At 39.1% G+C, this 16,601-nt stretch overlaps 1 protein-coding gene and 1 non-coding gene across 10 annotated transcripts in view; one reads left to right on the forward strand and one right to left on the reverse strand.

Annotated features, from left to right (window-relative positions):
• meis2a (Meis homeobox 2a) overlaps positions 1 to 16,601 on the forward strand; it is a 250,098-nt gene that overhangs the window by 136,589 nt on the left and 96,908 nt on the right. The gene's annotated exons all lie outside the window — the stretch shown is intronic.
• On the reverse strand, positions 2,619 to 2,691 carry trnav-gac (transfer RNA valine (anticodon GAC)). The gene has a single exon. It is a non-coding gene; the product is annotated as a tRNA-Val (tRNA).

Raw genomic sequence — 16,601 nt, forward strand, 5'->3', positions numbered from 1 at the left:
TTTTGCAGTGTTAATATAACGGTATTTTTTCTGACAATAAGCAACAACTTCAATGGCAAATAACGTTGGTCCTCTGTGTTCATTCCTCCTTTGTCTGGGCCATTTGGTTGAATACCTTTTTTTTTTTGATTGATTGATACTTTTATTAGTAGATTGCACAGTTCAGTACATATTCCGTACAATTGACCACTAAATGGTAACACCCGAATAAGTTTTTCAACTTGTTTAAGTCGGGGTCCACGTTAATCAATTCATTGTACAAATATATACTATCAACATAATACAGTCATCACACTGGTTAATCATCATAGTATATACATTGAATTATTGACATTATTTACAATCCGGGGGGTGGGATGAGGAGCTTTGGTTGATATCAATACTTCAGTCATCAACAATTGAATCAACAGAGATATGTGGACATTGAAACAGTGTAGGTCTTATTTAGTAGGATATGTACAGCCAGCAGAGAACATAGTGAGTTCACATAGCATGAGAGCAAGTAAATACATTAGAAGTACATTTGAGTTGATTATAATCCGGGGAGATGGGATGTGTAGGTTAGCTTCTGACAACGATTTTCAGACGTGCTAGCTTGGTTGTGACACATTCAGAACCAAGAAACAGTAGAAGTAGGTCTCAGTGTTTTGAAAATGGTTCATTGTAAGAGTGTCATAGCGCCCGGACTTGACATTGGCATAAATATTTCAGCGATTTTAGGTGTTCTGCAGGTTTTTAGCAATACAATTTGTCGCTTTGGTAAAATAACTTTGATTTGTCGCCAGCATATTTATGCTGTTTACTTTCTGCATTAGCTGTTAACCAAAGTATCCATTGTAACAATTGTGGTGGGATTTCCTCCAATAGCATTTTGTCCTGACACTGAAGAATATGGCGGCAAATCTTTTTGTCCGGTCTGCCCATTCAAGTAGGAGGAACATTTTGACACAATTTGCTTGAACACATTTAGCATCATTAGCAAACAGGAAGTTTCCCCCCTGCAGCTGTTTGGAGGGGGGGGGGCTGGGAAGCCTGTGGGCTGTAATGCACAAACGTTACCGCCTTTCTTTTTGACCTGAACATACAAAAATTGACTTTACAAATGTCCTATGATATCGTCTAAATTGGCATGACATTCCAGAGTTGGCCCCAGGGTGTGTGTGTGTTTGTGTGTGCGTGCGTGTGTAGGGTCCTTGTTTGTCCTCAGTAAGTGGTTGCGCTCTTGTTGTCGTGTCCCGAGGCTCGCTGTTCGAGCGCCGTGGCCTTTCACTGGAGAATGTGAACCCTTAAAGAGACAGGAGAGAGAGAGGGAGGCAGCGTGCTAAAAGAGGGTTTGCTTGTGTATTCCAATACTTATGCTCATTACGTTAATGCACAATGAAAGGGAGAGCCGTCAAGTGGAAAGTCTCAGAAGGGTCTATTTGAGCTGTAGAAACCAAGCCACCCCCCCAACCTCATCCTCGCCTCCTCTTTTCTCTGTCTGTGCACAAATGAATGTTTCAATTTCAGCTGAAGATCAGCCCCACTTTGCTTTGAATTAGCAAGTCAAACAAAGAGCACCGTGGTCTAAGATTTAGGCCCCGTTTTACACTAAGGTTATCCAGTGTAAATAACACATAAACACATAACCTTATCCGTGTCCACACACAACAATGCCGTCGTTTGAGACCCCGGCCCTCCCTCCGAAAATGTGCACGTCATAGTCCCCTCCATTGTTGCTTTGTGTGCAAGTTCTTGTATTTAACTTATCAGAAAAAATATTTCAATTAAATGGGATCCAGTGTGCTGTGGGGCCCTATTGTAGGGAATCCCACCTGGGCCATCAAAATTAAATCTTTATTAGACACTTAAACAATGGGATGAAGAACATTTTACATCAATCAAACTAGGGATCGAGTTATCTGGTCAGGACACTCCTCACTATTTTGCCTTCACCTTCATTGTCCATTCCTTTTTGGTGACTTTATATACTCTGGACCCAGACGTTGAGTCGATGACATACATAATAAATGATAAATGGGTTGTACTTGTATAGCACTTTTCTACCTTCAAGGTACTCAAAGCGCTTTGACACTACTTCCACATTCACCCATTCACACACACATTCACACACTGATGGAGGGAGCTGCCATGCAAGGCGCTAACCAGCACCCATCAGGAGCAAGGGTGAAGTGTCTTGCTCAGGACACAACGGACGTGACGATGTTGGTACTAGGTGGGGATTGAACCAGGGACTCTCGGGTTGTGCACTGCCACGCTCCCACTGCGCCACGCCGTCCCTATAATGGCATACAATAACTGATACATGGCGTAAAATAACTGATACAGTCTGCTTTGCCAGTCCAAAAGCATTTGCCGTTTTCCGTAGTTTTTCTTCGACGGCCAGGTACTAAAAAGCACACGCTACATTTTTTTTTATCACATCCACAGGAGCCTGCATTAATATTCACTCACCTTCGACTTTGATTGATTGATTAAAACTTGTATTAGTAGATTGCACAGTACAGTACATATTCCGTACAATTGACCACTAAATGGTAACACCCGAATAAGTTTTTTAACTTAAGTCGCGGTCCACGTAAATCAAATCATAGTATGAAATGAATAACGCAGAGTTGTGCTGAAACCCGGGGTCGAACCAGGGACCTTCAAATCGTCAGTCTGACGCTCTCCCAACTCAGCTATTTCAGCTATACAAATGGACAAAGCTTTTCGCTAAGTATAATCACAGCTGACCCGGATATTGGAAAGTTATCTTGCCGTCTGAGAAGAGTTGTATCCCTTAAATCGCTTTCTCTTAAGGTATTCATGTGTGATTTCCATGAGTGTCTGTACATGTAAAAGAATGAGAAACACGGCTTGTTTTGATGACTCGCCTTTATATTTCCAGCGGTTAGCTGTAAGTTACGAAACCGTTTTATTATGAAGCTGGCTGTGGCAGGGTCGTTCTTAGATCATTTCCTGTGTGGGCGAGGTCTTTCTGGTGTCACTTCCCCTCCGAACTCACTTTGTAAACGATCAATGAGTCCATACAAAGCTAAGAGCCGGAGATTCAAGAAACACGGCTGACTTACCCGTGTAAAAATGTGTCCAAAGAGGGGAACCTTAAACAATGATTTCGTGTGGCTGAAACGGGGCTTAGGCTAAATAATTATTCGTTTAAGGCAGGGGTAGGGAACCTATGGCTCTTTTGATGACTGCATCTGGCTCTCGGATAAATCTGAGCTGACTTTGCTTGACATGATAAGTAATGAGTAATTCCACTTGTAATCATAGTGTCAAAAATAACGTTGTAAATATAAAACATTCTCATGTTTTTTTATGTTCAAGAAGTTGCGTTAATGGTGAGAGGTTATTTATTTATTATTGGTTAGGGTGGGGCTTCTTCAGCCCACCAAGTACCGACATGAGAACCAGTTTCAGGGTTACAATATTGTTTTATTTTTCAATAAGTCTCTCAGTTGCTTTCCACAAATTGTCTTTTTCTCTTTCGTTCTCGCTCGCGCTCTGGCTCCAGCTCCAACCCCGTCTCTCCTCCCGGCTGCTATTTATAAGAGAGCGACAGGTGATTAGATAACAAGGCCCAGGTGGGCCATCTACGCACCCGTCGCTGATTTCGAGGCCAGTCCTGGCAACACCCCGCTTCGCTGCAGGCCCGCAGGCCACTCCCCCTCCACAGTTAGCTTCAGAATAACAATGTTATTACAAAGAATAAGAGACCTATTATACTTTAGAAATGTTGGTCTTATTTAAAAATGCAGTTGTGTTCAGTGTTAAAAAAATATTATATGGCTCGTGCGGAAATACATTTTAAAATATTTGGTTCCCGACCCCTGGTTTAAGGGGCTTAGTGTAAACGACTTAGTGTAGACATGGCCTTAAAGACACACTATCTGCTGATGGTAAGTCCTTTTGCCAACAAGACGCTCTTGACACCTTAGAGCAGATCAACTTTAATGTAACTTCTTCGTCCTCCTTCCCTCAGTCCGGTGTACAAAATCACCACTTTGTTGTCTTTCTTTTACAATGTGTGCAAAGGTCATTAAACAGTGCTGCTGTTTATTCAGAGGCTTAGTAGTTAGCCGGCTGTTGCTACCGATGACTTTATGACAGGCAACAGTAGCAATTGGTGGCTCTATATCCCCTTTCGCACAGAGATGCCGCAAAAAAAATGCTCCCTTGTGGCCGAACGGGACAGAATATAGAGCGTTTATCAAATAGAATGGAATGGTAAATGGATTATATTGTATAGCAATTTCCTACTTTCAAGGTACTCGAAGCGCTTTGACACTATTTCTACATTCACTCATTCACACCCACATTCACACACTGATGCCATGCAAGACCCTAACCACGACCCATCAGGAGCAAGGGAGAAGTGTGCTCAAGGACAGAACAGACATGACTAGGATGGCGGAAGCTGGGGATCGAACCTGCAACCCCTTAAGTTGCTGGCATGGCAGTTACCACAGAGCCTACAGTAGCAAATGTGACTCTATTACCTTCTCATACCAGGTGGAAAATAGCCAGGTTGGCTTCTTTCTTGTGCCCTTTCTTGGCCTTTGTGGTGCCGTTTGCACAGAGCAGCAAAAAAAAAAAAGCCAGATTTTGCAAACGGTGGAGAGTATAAAGTAGTCCCCAACAAACAAAAATGTATTAAACATTATCTATTTATATCAGATTACCATATTTTATAGTGTCCTTCACACAAGCAAACCAAATGAATAAATTCCCGCATTTATCCACCTGTGCCTTTTACACAGTGATAAAATTGATCACAACTAGCTAGTCAGTTGGTTACATCACATGTCAAGACACTGATGCTGCTTACTTTCAGCAGGAACTGTTTTTTTACTCCCATCATGCTGTGCAGTTCATACAGAGTACATTCCCACAAAAAGTTGAAAAATGCCAGCTTTTACAGGCAGTATAGTGTTATAAAACTTGATCTGTCTCAAGACCTCTTATACAACAAAATGAGCGGTGTCCTGATCCAATATAGATGTGCATGCAGTACACCACTTTGAAAAAGGTGGAAAAATGCCGACCTCTACAGGTAGCGTGAAAAAACGTAATCGGTCTATGGACTTGTCATAGAATCAACATGCAAACAACAACAAACAATCCAATATAGATATTGGTCCGATGTCAACAGAAAATCAGGTCGAATCGAGTCTAGAAGCCAAAAAAAGTCTGTAGATTTTTAGTTTTAGTTAGTTGGTGACATCCGGGTCACGGCACCGATTCCGGGTCACAGCACCGATTTTGCCTGATACTAGCAGGGTGACTTCCCCCCCCTATCATTCTGTGCCGTGCATGCAGTACACCACTGTGAAAAAGCTGGAAAAATGCCGACATCTACAGGCATCGTGAAAAAACGTAATCAGTAAATGAACTTTTCATAGAATCAACATGCAAATAACAACAAACAATCTAATATAGATATTGGTACGATGTCAACAGAAAATCAGGTCGCATCGAGTCTAGAAGGCAAAAAAGTCTGTAGATGTTTAGTTTTAGTTAGTTGGTGACATCCGGGTCACGGCACCGATTTTGCAGTACACCACTGTGAAAAAGGTGGAAAAATGCTGAACTCTACAGGCAGCTTGAAAAAACGTAATCGGTCTATGGACTTTTCATAGAATCAACATGCAAATAACAACAAACAATCCAAAATAGATATTGGTCCAATGTCAACAGAAAATCAGGTCGAATCGAGTCTAGAAGGCAAAAAAGTCTGTAGATGTTTAGTTTTAGTTTTAGTTAGTTGGTGACATCCGGGTCACGGCACCGATTCCGGGTCACGGCACCGTTTTTGCCTGATACTAGCAGAGTGACTTCCCCGTCCTATTATTTTGTGCCGTGCATGCAGTACACCATTGTGAAAAATGCCGACAACTACAGAGGCAGCGTAAAAAAACATAATTGGTCTATAGACTTTTCATAGAATCAACATGCAAATAATAACAAACAATCCAAAATATAGATATTGTTTCGATGTCAACAGAAAATCAGGTCGAATCGAGTGTAGAAGGCAAAAAAAGTCTGTAGATTTTTAGTTTGTTAGTTGGTCCCATCCGGGTCGAGGCACCGATTCCGGGTCACGGCACCGATTCCGGGTCACAGCACTGATTTTGCCTAATACTAGCAGAGTGACTTCCCCCTCCTATCATTGTGTGCCGTGCATGCAGTACACCACTGTGAAAAAAGTGGAAAAATGCCGACATCCGCAGGCATCGTGAAAAAACGTAATCGGTTTATGGACTTTTCATAGAATCAACATGCAAATAACAACAAACAATCCAATATAGATTTTGGTCCGATGTCAACAGAAAATCAGGTCGAATCGAGTCTAGAAGCCAATAAAAAGTCTGTAGATTTTCAGTTTTAGTTAGTTGGTGACATCCGGGTCACGGCACAGATTTCGGGTCACGGCACCGATTTTGCAGTACACCACTGTGAAAAAGGTGGAAAAATGCTGACCTCTACAGGCATCGTGAAAAAACGTAATCGGTCTATGGACTTTTCATAGAATCAACATGCAAATAACCACAAACAATCCAATATAGATATTGGTCTGATGTCAACAGAAAATCAGGCTGAATCGAGTGTAGAAGCCAAAAAAAGTCTGTAGATTTTTAGTTTTAGTTAGTTGGTGACATCCAGGTCACAGCACCGATTTTGCCTGATACTAGCAGAGTGACTTCCCCCTCCTATCATTTTGTGCCGTGCATGCAGTACACCACTGTGAAAAAGGTGGAAAAATGCCAACCTCTACAGGCAACGTGAAAAAACTTAATCGGTCTATGGACTTTTCATAGAATCATCATGCAAATAACAACAAACAATTCAATATAGATATTGGTCCGATGTCAACAAAAAATCAGGTGGAATCAAGCGTAGAAGCCAAAAAAAGTTTGTAGATTTTTTGTTTCAGTTAGTTGGTGACATCCGGGTCATGGCACCGATTCCGGGTCACGCACCGATTCCGGGTCACGGCACCGATTTTGCCTGATACTAGCAGGGTGACTTCCCTCTCCTATCGTTTTGTGCCGTGCATGCAGTACACCACTTTGAAAAAGGTGGAAAAATGCCGACCTCTACAGGCAGCATGAAAAAACGTAATCGGTCTAAGGACTTTTCATAGAATCAACATGCAGATAACAACAAACAAAATGCGATATTGATATTGAGGCGATTTGAAGAAATGTATGCTCTCATCCACCATTTTTGCATTTTCGACTCTAAAGTGTTTTCATGAAAAAATACAACCAAAAAAACGACCACACTTATAATAGTCCGCTAATCCACTGTTGCAAACAGCGGATTTAAAACATTTAAAATATTTTAGCGCGCTGACATGAGGCGAGCTGAGAGCCGTAGAGTCCGCAGTACCCCTGAAGCGGCCAGTTACCACAACAAAGCCAAACCGGGCCGGTCTGAAAAAGCAGGCCAAATTCCTGCCCTCTAGGACCTGGCTTAAAGCTCGAGCGGAAGCTTTGAAAGACGGGAGGGTGAGTTCGTGTAGGGAGGCAGGGGGGGGGGTGAGACGAGGCCAGGCGGGTTAGCAAGAAAGCGATGGCTGCTGGGGGAGACCTCCGTCCTGCAACACTGTAAGACTAAAGCATGGAGGGGTCGTTTTGCTCCTCATCTGATCATTAAAAACGGGCTCATCTCTCACGCTTTGGGCTACGGGGGAGATCAAAACGTCCACGGAATATGGCCGGCTGAAATCCCACCGGCCAAAACATTAGGTACACTTCTAATGGCATCTGAGCTAAAACAAAGATAATATTGCCAAGTTGAAGTTATTGTGGGTGTGCAACGTGTACAACATAGGCAGGTATTTTTTTTTTTTTTTTTTTTTTGCCAAAATATTAGGACCAGCTCTCAGTATGATGTAATAATAGTACACAAAGTAAATAATGCTATTAACCTGCATGCTTGTCCAAACTATGCGGAACTTGTCTTTTATTTGGTTTAGTGTGCTGACATTGTCTTTACATTTTATTTGCATTACATTAACTAGGTTTATATGGTATACTTAGTATAGTACCGGGATACTAATGAATCATATCCGGTACGATACCGCCTCTGAAAAGTACCGGTCCTGCACCCCCGTCGTCGTCATGTTGAGTCATTGCTTGTTTACGAGCAAACGAGCATGTTCGGCAGCGCACAGTCACGGAGTACTTACAAGCAGTGTCTAGACAGGAAAGGGAGAACAGACGCATTTTGGCTGGAAAACTAACGATAAAGACTAAGTTATAACACTGAAACGCCCTCAGGAAGAGGTGCTTTAAGACATGGCTAGCTAGTGAAAGCTCCTTCTAAATCACTCATCCTTGTCTCCATGGCGACAAATAAAGTACGTTTCTTACAAGTATCATCCCTGCAGGACGAGGGATGATACTTGCTCACCGGCGTCAAATTGGAAACAAACGCCATTGGTGGATCTACACCTGATATCTACTGTAATGATACCAAGTACAATAGCGTACGTCAATATTTTTTGGCGTCACAACATCTTCTTTTGTTTGAAAAAATTATATGTTTATAAACTCAAGAAATATGTCCCTGGACACATGAGAACTTGGAATATGACCAATGTAACTACTTGGTATCGGATTGATACCCTAATTCAGGGGTAGGGAAACTATGGCTCTAGAGTCAGATGTGGCTCTTTTGATGACTGCATCTGGCTCTCGGATGAATCTGAGCTGACATTGCTTAACATGATAAATAAGGAATAATTCCACTTGTAATCACAGTGTTAAAAATAATGTTCAAAATATAAAACATTCTCATGCATTTTTAATCCATCCATCCGTTTTCTAACGCACCTGTTCAAGAAGTTGCGTTATTGGTAAGAAGTTATTTATTTTTCATTGGTTAGTGTGGGGCTTGCCCTCATGGGGGTTCTTCAGACCACCAAGCACCGACATGAGAGCCTGTTTCAGGGTTACAATATTGGTTTACTTTTCAATAAGTCTCTCAGTTGCTTTACAGCAATTGTCTTTTTCTCTTTCGTTCTCGCTCGCGCTCTGGCTCCAGCCCCATTCCCGTCGCTCCTCCTGGCTGCTGCTTATAACAGAGTGACAGGTGATTAGATATCAAGGCCCAGGTGGGCCGTTTACGCACCTGTCACTGACTTCCAGGCCGGTCCTGGCACACCCCGCTTTGCTGCAGGCCACGTCCCCTCCACAGTTAGCTTCAGAATAACAACTTTATTACAAAGAATAAGAGACCTACTATACTCTAAAAATGTTGGTCTTACTTAAAAATGCACGCGTTGTGTTCAGGGTAAAAAAAAAATATTATATGGCTCTTACGGAAATACATTTTAAAATATTTGGCTTCTTGGCTCTCTCAGCCAAAAAGGTTCCCGACCCCTGCCCTAATTTGTGGTATCATCCAAAACTAATGTAAAGCATCCAAACAGAAGAATAAGTGTTTATTACATTTCAACAGAAGTGGAAATAGAACATGTTAAAAAAGAAAGTAAGCAGATATTAACCTTAAATAAATAAGTAGATTAATAATACATTTTCTACCACTTATCCTTAATAATTTTGACAAAATAATAGAATGGAAAATGACACAATATGTTACTGCATATGTCAGTAGCTAAATTAGGAGCCTTTGTTTGTTTACTTACTACTAAAACTTTTCTAGTATGTTCACTATTTTAATTTAAAGACAAACTTGCAATAAAAAACATGTGTTTAATGCGCCCTAAGATTTTTTTTTTTAAATAAAGCCAATAATGCCATTTTTTGTGGTACCCTTTATTTAAAAAAGTACCGAAAAGTATCTAAACATATTTTAGATACGGGACAACACTAGTCAGGTTTGAAAAAAAATCCGAATTGTACATGAAAAAAGTCCAGATAAATGTCACATGTAAGCAAACAAATCGTAATTGACCTTACTACAAAAAAAGACAAGTTGTCTTGTATGTTCGCTATTTTATTTAAGGACCAACTTGCAATAAGAAACATATATCTAATGCACCCTAAGATTTTTTTGTTGAAATAAAGCCAATAATGCCATTTTTTGTGGTCCGCTTTATTTAGAAAAGTATCAAAGTATCGAAAAGTACCGAAAAGTATCTAAATACATTTTGGTACCGGTACCAAAATTTTGGCATCGGGACAAAACTAGTCAGGTTTGAAAAAAAATCATAATTGTACATGAAAAAAAATCAGATAAATGTCACATATAAGCAAAAAAAAAATTGTAATTGACCTTACTACTAAAAGACAAGCTGTCTTGTATGTTCGCTATTTTATTTAAGGACCAACTTGCAATAAAAAACATATATCTAATGCACCCTAAGATTTTTTTGTTAAAATAAAGCCAATAATGCCATTTTTTGTGGTCCCCTTTATTTAGAAAAGTATCGAAAAGTACCGAAAAGTATCTAAATACATTTTGGTACCGGTACCAAAATTTTGGCATCGGGACAACACTAGTCAGGTTTGAAAAAAAATCATAATTGTACATGAAAAAAAATCAGATAAATGTCACATATAAGCAAAAAAAATTGTAATTGACCTTACTACTAAAAGACAAGTTGTCTTGTATGTTCGCTATTTTATTTCAGAAATAAACATCTAATGTACCGTAATATTTTTTGTTAAAATATAGCCAATAGTGCAAATTTTTGTGTGTCCCCTTTATTTAGAAAAGTACTAAAAAGTATCAAAATATTTTTGGTATCGTGACAACACTGACATGATCACAATCTCTCATTTTCTATTCATAATCCATTCCGTTTAACCTGTGCTATTTATAACCGACTCTACACTATCCTTGTTGTGGTACTCATTGGGCTAAATCTGGGACTAAATTCCGTGCCATCTCATGTGTGCTGGTGCAAAGTTGCTGGAGGCCTTGAATAATGCATGCCGGCAATGTTTTTTTTTTTCGGGCCAAATGATTAGGAACAGCCCTCGGTATGATGTAGCACAACCCAGACTTGTACAGGTGTACCTTTTTTTTTTTTTTTAACGTACGCCACCTTTTTATTCTTTTTCTTTTCCTTTTCTTTAACACTGTGTGGAAAACAAGCGCTCCTTTCTCTCTTTTGTTGCTCAGTAAGTCTGGAGGTGCGTTGGGATTGTGTGGGAGTGATTGCTATTTAGCCTCGCCGAGCTCGCAACAGTCGGATGCTGACGTCTCACATGTCGTCCGGGGGGCGGGCGGGGGGTGCTTCGTCTCCCCCCCCCCACCCCTTTATTCTCCAACCCCCCCCCCCCCCCCCCCCCCCCCCCCCATCTCATCCCACTCCCTCCCTCCTCACCCATTGTACTGCTACTGTACTGCTCGCTTCTGTCAAATCCTTTGCACCATCACCAGTGGACATAAATTAATGGTGTAGAGCAGGGGTCACCAACGCCAACCAGGTAGCCCGTAAGGACCAGATGAGTAGCCCGCTGGCCTGTTCTAAAAATAGCTTAAATAGCAGCACTTACCAGTGAGCTGCCTCAATTTTTACAATTTTATTTATTTACCATCAAGCTGGTCTCGCTTTGCTCGACATTTTTAATTCTAAGAGAGACAAAACTCAAATAGAATTTGAAAATCCAAGAAAATATTTTAAAGACTTGGTCTTCACTTGTTTAAATAAATTCTTTATTTTTTTTTTTACTTAGCTTCTTATTACTTTCAGAAAAACAATTTTAGAGAAAAATACAACTTTAAGAATGATTTTAGGATTTTTAAACACATATACCTTTTTACCTTTTAAATTCTTTCCTCTTCTTTTCTGACAATTTAAATCAATGTTCAAGTAAATTTATTGTTTAATTGTAAAGAATAATAAATACATTTTAATTCAATTCTTCATTTTAGCTTCTGTTTTTTCAACAAATAATATTTGTGAAATATTTCTTCAAACTTATTATGATTAAAAAAAATATATATATTTTGGCAAATCTAGAAAATCTGTGGAATTAAATTTAAATCTTATTTCAAAGTCTTTTGAATTTCTTTTAAAATTTTTGTTCTGGAAAATCTACAAGAAATAATGATTTGTCTTTGTTAGAAATATAGCTTGGTCCAATTTGTTATATATTCTAACAAACTGCAGATTGGATTTTAACCTATTTAAAACATGTCATCAAAATTATAAAATTAATCTTAATCAGGAAAAATTACTAATGATGTTCCATAAATTTTTTTTATTTTTTGAAAAAGATTTGAATTAGCTAGTTTTTCTCTTCTTTTTTTCGGTTGAATTTTGAATTTTAAAAAGTCGAAATTGAAGATAAACTATGTTTCAAAATTTAATTTTCATTTTTTTCCTGTTTTCTCCTCTTTTAAACCGTTCAATTAAGTATTATTTTCATCTTTTATTCTCTACAAAAAGGAAAAACAAAGTTCGACGAAATGACAGACAGAAATACCCTTTTTTTAAATATATATATTTATAGATTTATTTATTAAAGTTAAATTGAGCAAATTGGATATTTCTGTCAATTTATTTAAGTGTGTATCAAACTGGTAGCCCTTCGCATTAATCAGTACCCAAGAAGTAGCTCTTGGTTTCAAAAAGGTTGGTGACCCCGGCAAGCTAGTAGAGCTGTTTTTGCTTCATAACGCGCAGGCCTCAAGCCTGGCCAGGCGACCTTGTGTTTGCAATCATCACCTTTTTTAACTGTCAAGAGTGCAGTCCACTCATGCATGCAGGAATTGGTATGTTCCGAAATGCACGGCGATATGAGACTAAGTCACGTGGCTCCACACCACATGTTCTCCTAAAAGTCTTGTGTGAAACGGTACTATTTTGCAGCAATAGGAGTCCTTATTACGTATATGTGTGGGACTTTTTTTTTGGGCACAATTGTACTAAGTTTGTGACGCTTGGCTGGCATCGTGGCGGGGTTGCGTTCTCTCAATGGGTGCAGCGGAATGGAACACAACGTGAAAGTAAGGATGATGATTTATTTATACACTATCAAAGAACCAAAAGCCTTGCACAATGGCACTATAAACAAACCAACAGAACTAGCATGAGTTAGAAGAAAGAAAAGACGCTAGCACGTGAGCTAGGGAAACGAATAAACAAAAACGCATGGAAGCTAATCAAGTACGAAGGAATGCGACGTCACCTGTTGCGTGAAAAGAAAACTAGAGTCCGAGAAACGAAGGCAAGCAAAGGCGGGCTTAAATAGAAAGGATAATCAAGAATCAGGTGCGTGTGAAAGACAAGTCAGGTGACACAAATGGGTAACTATAGAAACAGAACAAAACAGGAAGTGCCACCGGAAACTAAGGACATCAAATAGCAAACTGGCTGTGATAACAAAACAGAAAACCGAACCCAAACCAGGACTCGACATGATCCAAGTCGTGGATCATGACAAAGTTCTTACAAAGCTCCACTTTGCATGCTTTGAATTATGATTGAATGCCCCAAAGATCATTGATATCATATGTTGTATTTTATTCTTTTTTTTTTTTTTTTTTTTTTTTTACAAAAATGTCTGTTTGCAAACTAATTAGTTTACATTGTTAAAAAGAACTATTAGAATAATTTTAATGCAGTTGATGTGTTGAATTGTAATAGAATTGCCGGAGAAAAAAAATGGTAACACTTTAGTATGGGGAACATATTCACCATTAGTTAGTTGGTTATTAAAGTAACAAAGACTTAATTTAGAGTTATTTAGACACTAGGGGAACATATAAGGGTTAGGGTTAGGGTTACTAATAAGCAATAAGTATGAGGTTATTGAGGGAAGACTCTTAGTTAATCGCTTACTGGTTGTAGAATAAGGCCATGGAGAATAAGGCATTAAAGGAGAACGTTATCACAATTTCAAAAGAGTTAAAAATAATATAAATCAGTTCCCTGTGGCTTGTTGTATTTTTTTAAGTTTTTTTCAAAATTTTACCGGTCCCGGAATACCCCTAAAAAAAGCTTTAAAGTGCTTAATTTTCGCTATTTGCGATGCGACTATTCATTTCCCTGTGACGTCATACAGTGCTGCCAAAGTAAACAAACAACGGCGAATAGCACAGCAAGATATAGCAACATTAGCTCGGAATCAGACTCGGATTTCAGCGGCTTAAGCGATTCAACAGATTACGCATGTATTGAAACGGATGGTTGGAGTATGAAAGTATTGAAGAAGAAACTGAAGCTATTGAGCGAATAGCTATTGACGCTATTCATAGCCATACTATGGCCGAATAGCTGCGTTAGCATTGCCGGTAAAATGTGCGGACCAAACGATCAGGACTTTCGCATCTCGTGACACTGGAGCAACTTAAATCCGTCGATTGGTAAGTGTTTTTTTCGCATTAAATGTGGGTGGAAGGAAACGTAATATAGTTGCAAATGCATCTGCAGGTTATCCATACATCTTTGTGCCATGTCTGCTTTAGCACCGCCGGTAAATAGCATGTTAGCATCGATTAGCATAGCATATTAGCATCGATTAGCTGGCAGTCAACATCAACAAAACTCACCTTTGTAAATTCGTTGACTTTATAGTTGCAAATGCATCTGCAGGTTATCCATACATCTCTGTGCCATGTCTGCTTTAGCACCGCCGGTAAATAGCATATTAGCATCGATTAGCGTAGCATGTTAGCATCGATTAGCTGGCAGTCACTTCGCGACCAAATATGTGTGATTAGCACACAAGTCAACATCAACAAAACTCACCTTTGTGATTTCGTTGACTTTATCGTTGCAAATGCTTCTGCAGGTTATCCATACATCTCTGTGCCATGTCTGTCATCGCCGGTAAAATGTGGAGACACTCTGGCACATTCAATGGGAGTCTGGCGGCAGACACTTTCGCATCTTCGGGCCAGTTAGTGTTGTTACACCCTCCGACAACACACCGACGAGGCATGATGTCTCCAAGGTTCAAAAAAATTGTTGAAAAAACAAAAAATAACAGAACTGAGACCCAATGTTTACAATGGGTTGAAAATGAAAATGGCGGCTGTACTACCTCGGAGACGTCACATTCTGACGTCATCGCAAAACAGAAAGGCGTTTAATTCGCCAAAATTCACCCATTTAGAGTTCGGAAATCGGTTCCAAAAAATATATGGTCTTTTTTCTGCACCATCAAGGTATATATTGACGCTTACATAGGTCTGGTGATAATGTTCCCCTTTAAAAAAGCCTGTTTCTTTGTTTCCAGCTTGTATTTAGAAAACCACATAAAACAAGAAAACATCCCAAAATGTGTTGACACCATATTTAACATACCTAAATAAATACACGTTGATTGTAATGCAAATCTGACCCATTCATGTGGAAATCAGACCCATTTATGCAGTAATAAAAGTGGCATTTATCCAAAACTCTCAATAAATCCTTCACTTTTAGTCGTATTTTTCATGTTAATTGTCAGTTGTCAGTCTGTTTCAGTGCACACTTCACTGTTTTCTTAAATGACTACGTCGGATATTGCACAGAATTCTGCAAACAGTTTTGATGGAGTTGTAAAAAGAAACAAAATATTTATTCATCACATCTTTTTGATCTGCGAGTATTCATTCGCTCGGTCGTCGTCATTTGTCAGCTTGGCCAATTGAAACGTTAATAACGGCGCGTCGATATATTCAAATGTGCCAATCTTCCCCTTCCTTCGGATGCGGCATGCAGATTTCATATTAAAATGTCATTCGTCACGTTTTGATTGCATTCATTTCTGACAGTGAATAAACCATCAACCTGGAGTCACTTTGATTAAAAACAAATACGAGCCAGGGAAGGAGGTGGACAGGAGAGGAAGCACGTCAACTATTGCAATCATTTGGTTGTTACATTAAGTGCAATAAAGGGATAAATTAATGGATAAAAATCTTTAATTCTCATCAAATAATCCACATACAGTAATGCAATATTCTTGTTTTAAAGCTTAACTTGCTTTGAAAACTTATTACAATACAGAAAATTCTGTTTATGTTTTAATTACAAAATACACATTTAAATAAGTATTAAAATAATTAAAACATATAATTAGCAGGCATTCCTCAAATATAATAAAAGTATGTATAAAATACTTATAATTGTACAAATTATATAATCAACAATAAAATTGATTCACCCCAAAAAGTTTTTTTTACTATGGGAGTTAATATTTGTAAATGTATAAATAATAGCAATAAAAATAATAAAAATTCACCGAAAAATACCAAACATGTTGTCTTACTATATTTCGGGCAGCGTGGCTCGGTTGGTAGAGCGGCCGTGTCAGCAACCTGAAAGTTCCTTGTTCGATCCCCGCTTCTGCCATCCTAGCCAATGTTGTTGTGTCCTTGGGCAAGATACTTTGCCCCCCTGCACCCAGCGCCACCCACATTGGTTCAAATCAGGGGTGTCGAACTCATTTTAAATCGGGGGCCACATAGAGAAAAATCTACCACCAAGTAGGCCGGACTGGTAAAATCACGACAAAATAACTTCAAAATAAAGACAACTTTAGATTGTTTTCTTTGTTTAAAAATAGAACCAGCACATTCTGAAATTGTACAAATCATAATGTTGTTGGGTTTTTTTTACACTTACATGTTGCGGTTCAAGTATTTTATTTTTATTTGTCAATATTTATACTTTCTGAAAAAAATAT

The sequence above is a fragment of the Nerophis ophidion genome, linkage group LG03 (assembly GCF_033978795.1).
Source record: "Nerophis ophidion isolate RoL-2023_Sa linkage group LG03, RoL_Noph_v1.0, whole genome shotgun sequence".
NCBI lineage: Eukaryota > Metazoa > Chordata > Actinopteri > Syngnathiformes > Syngnathidae > Nerophis > Nerophis ophidion.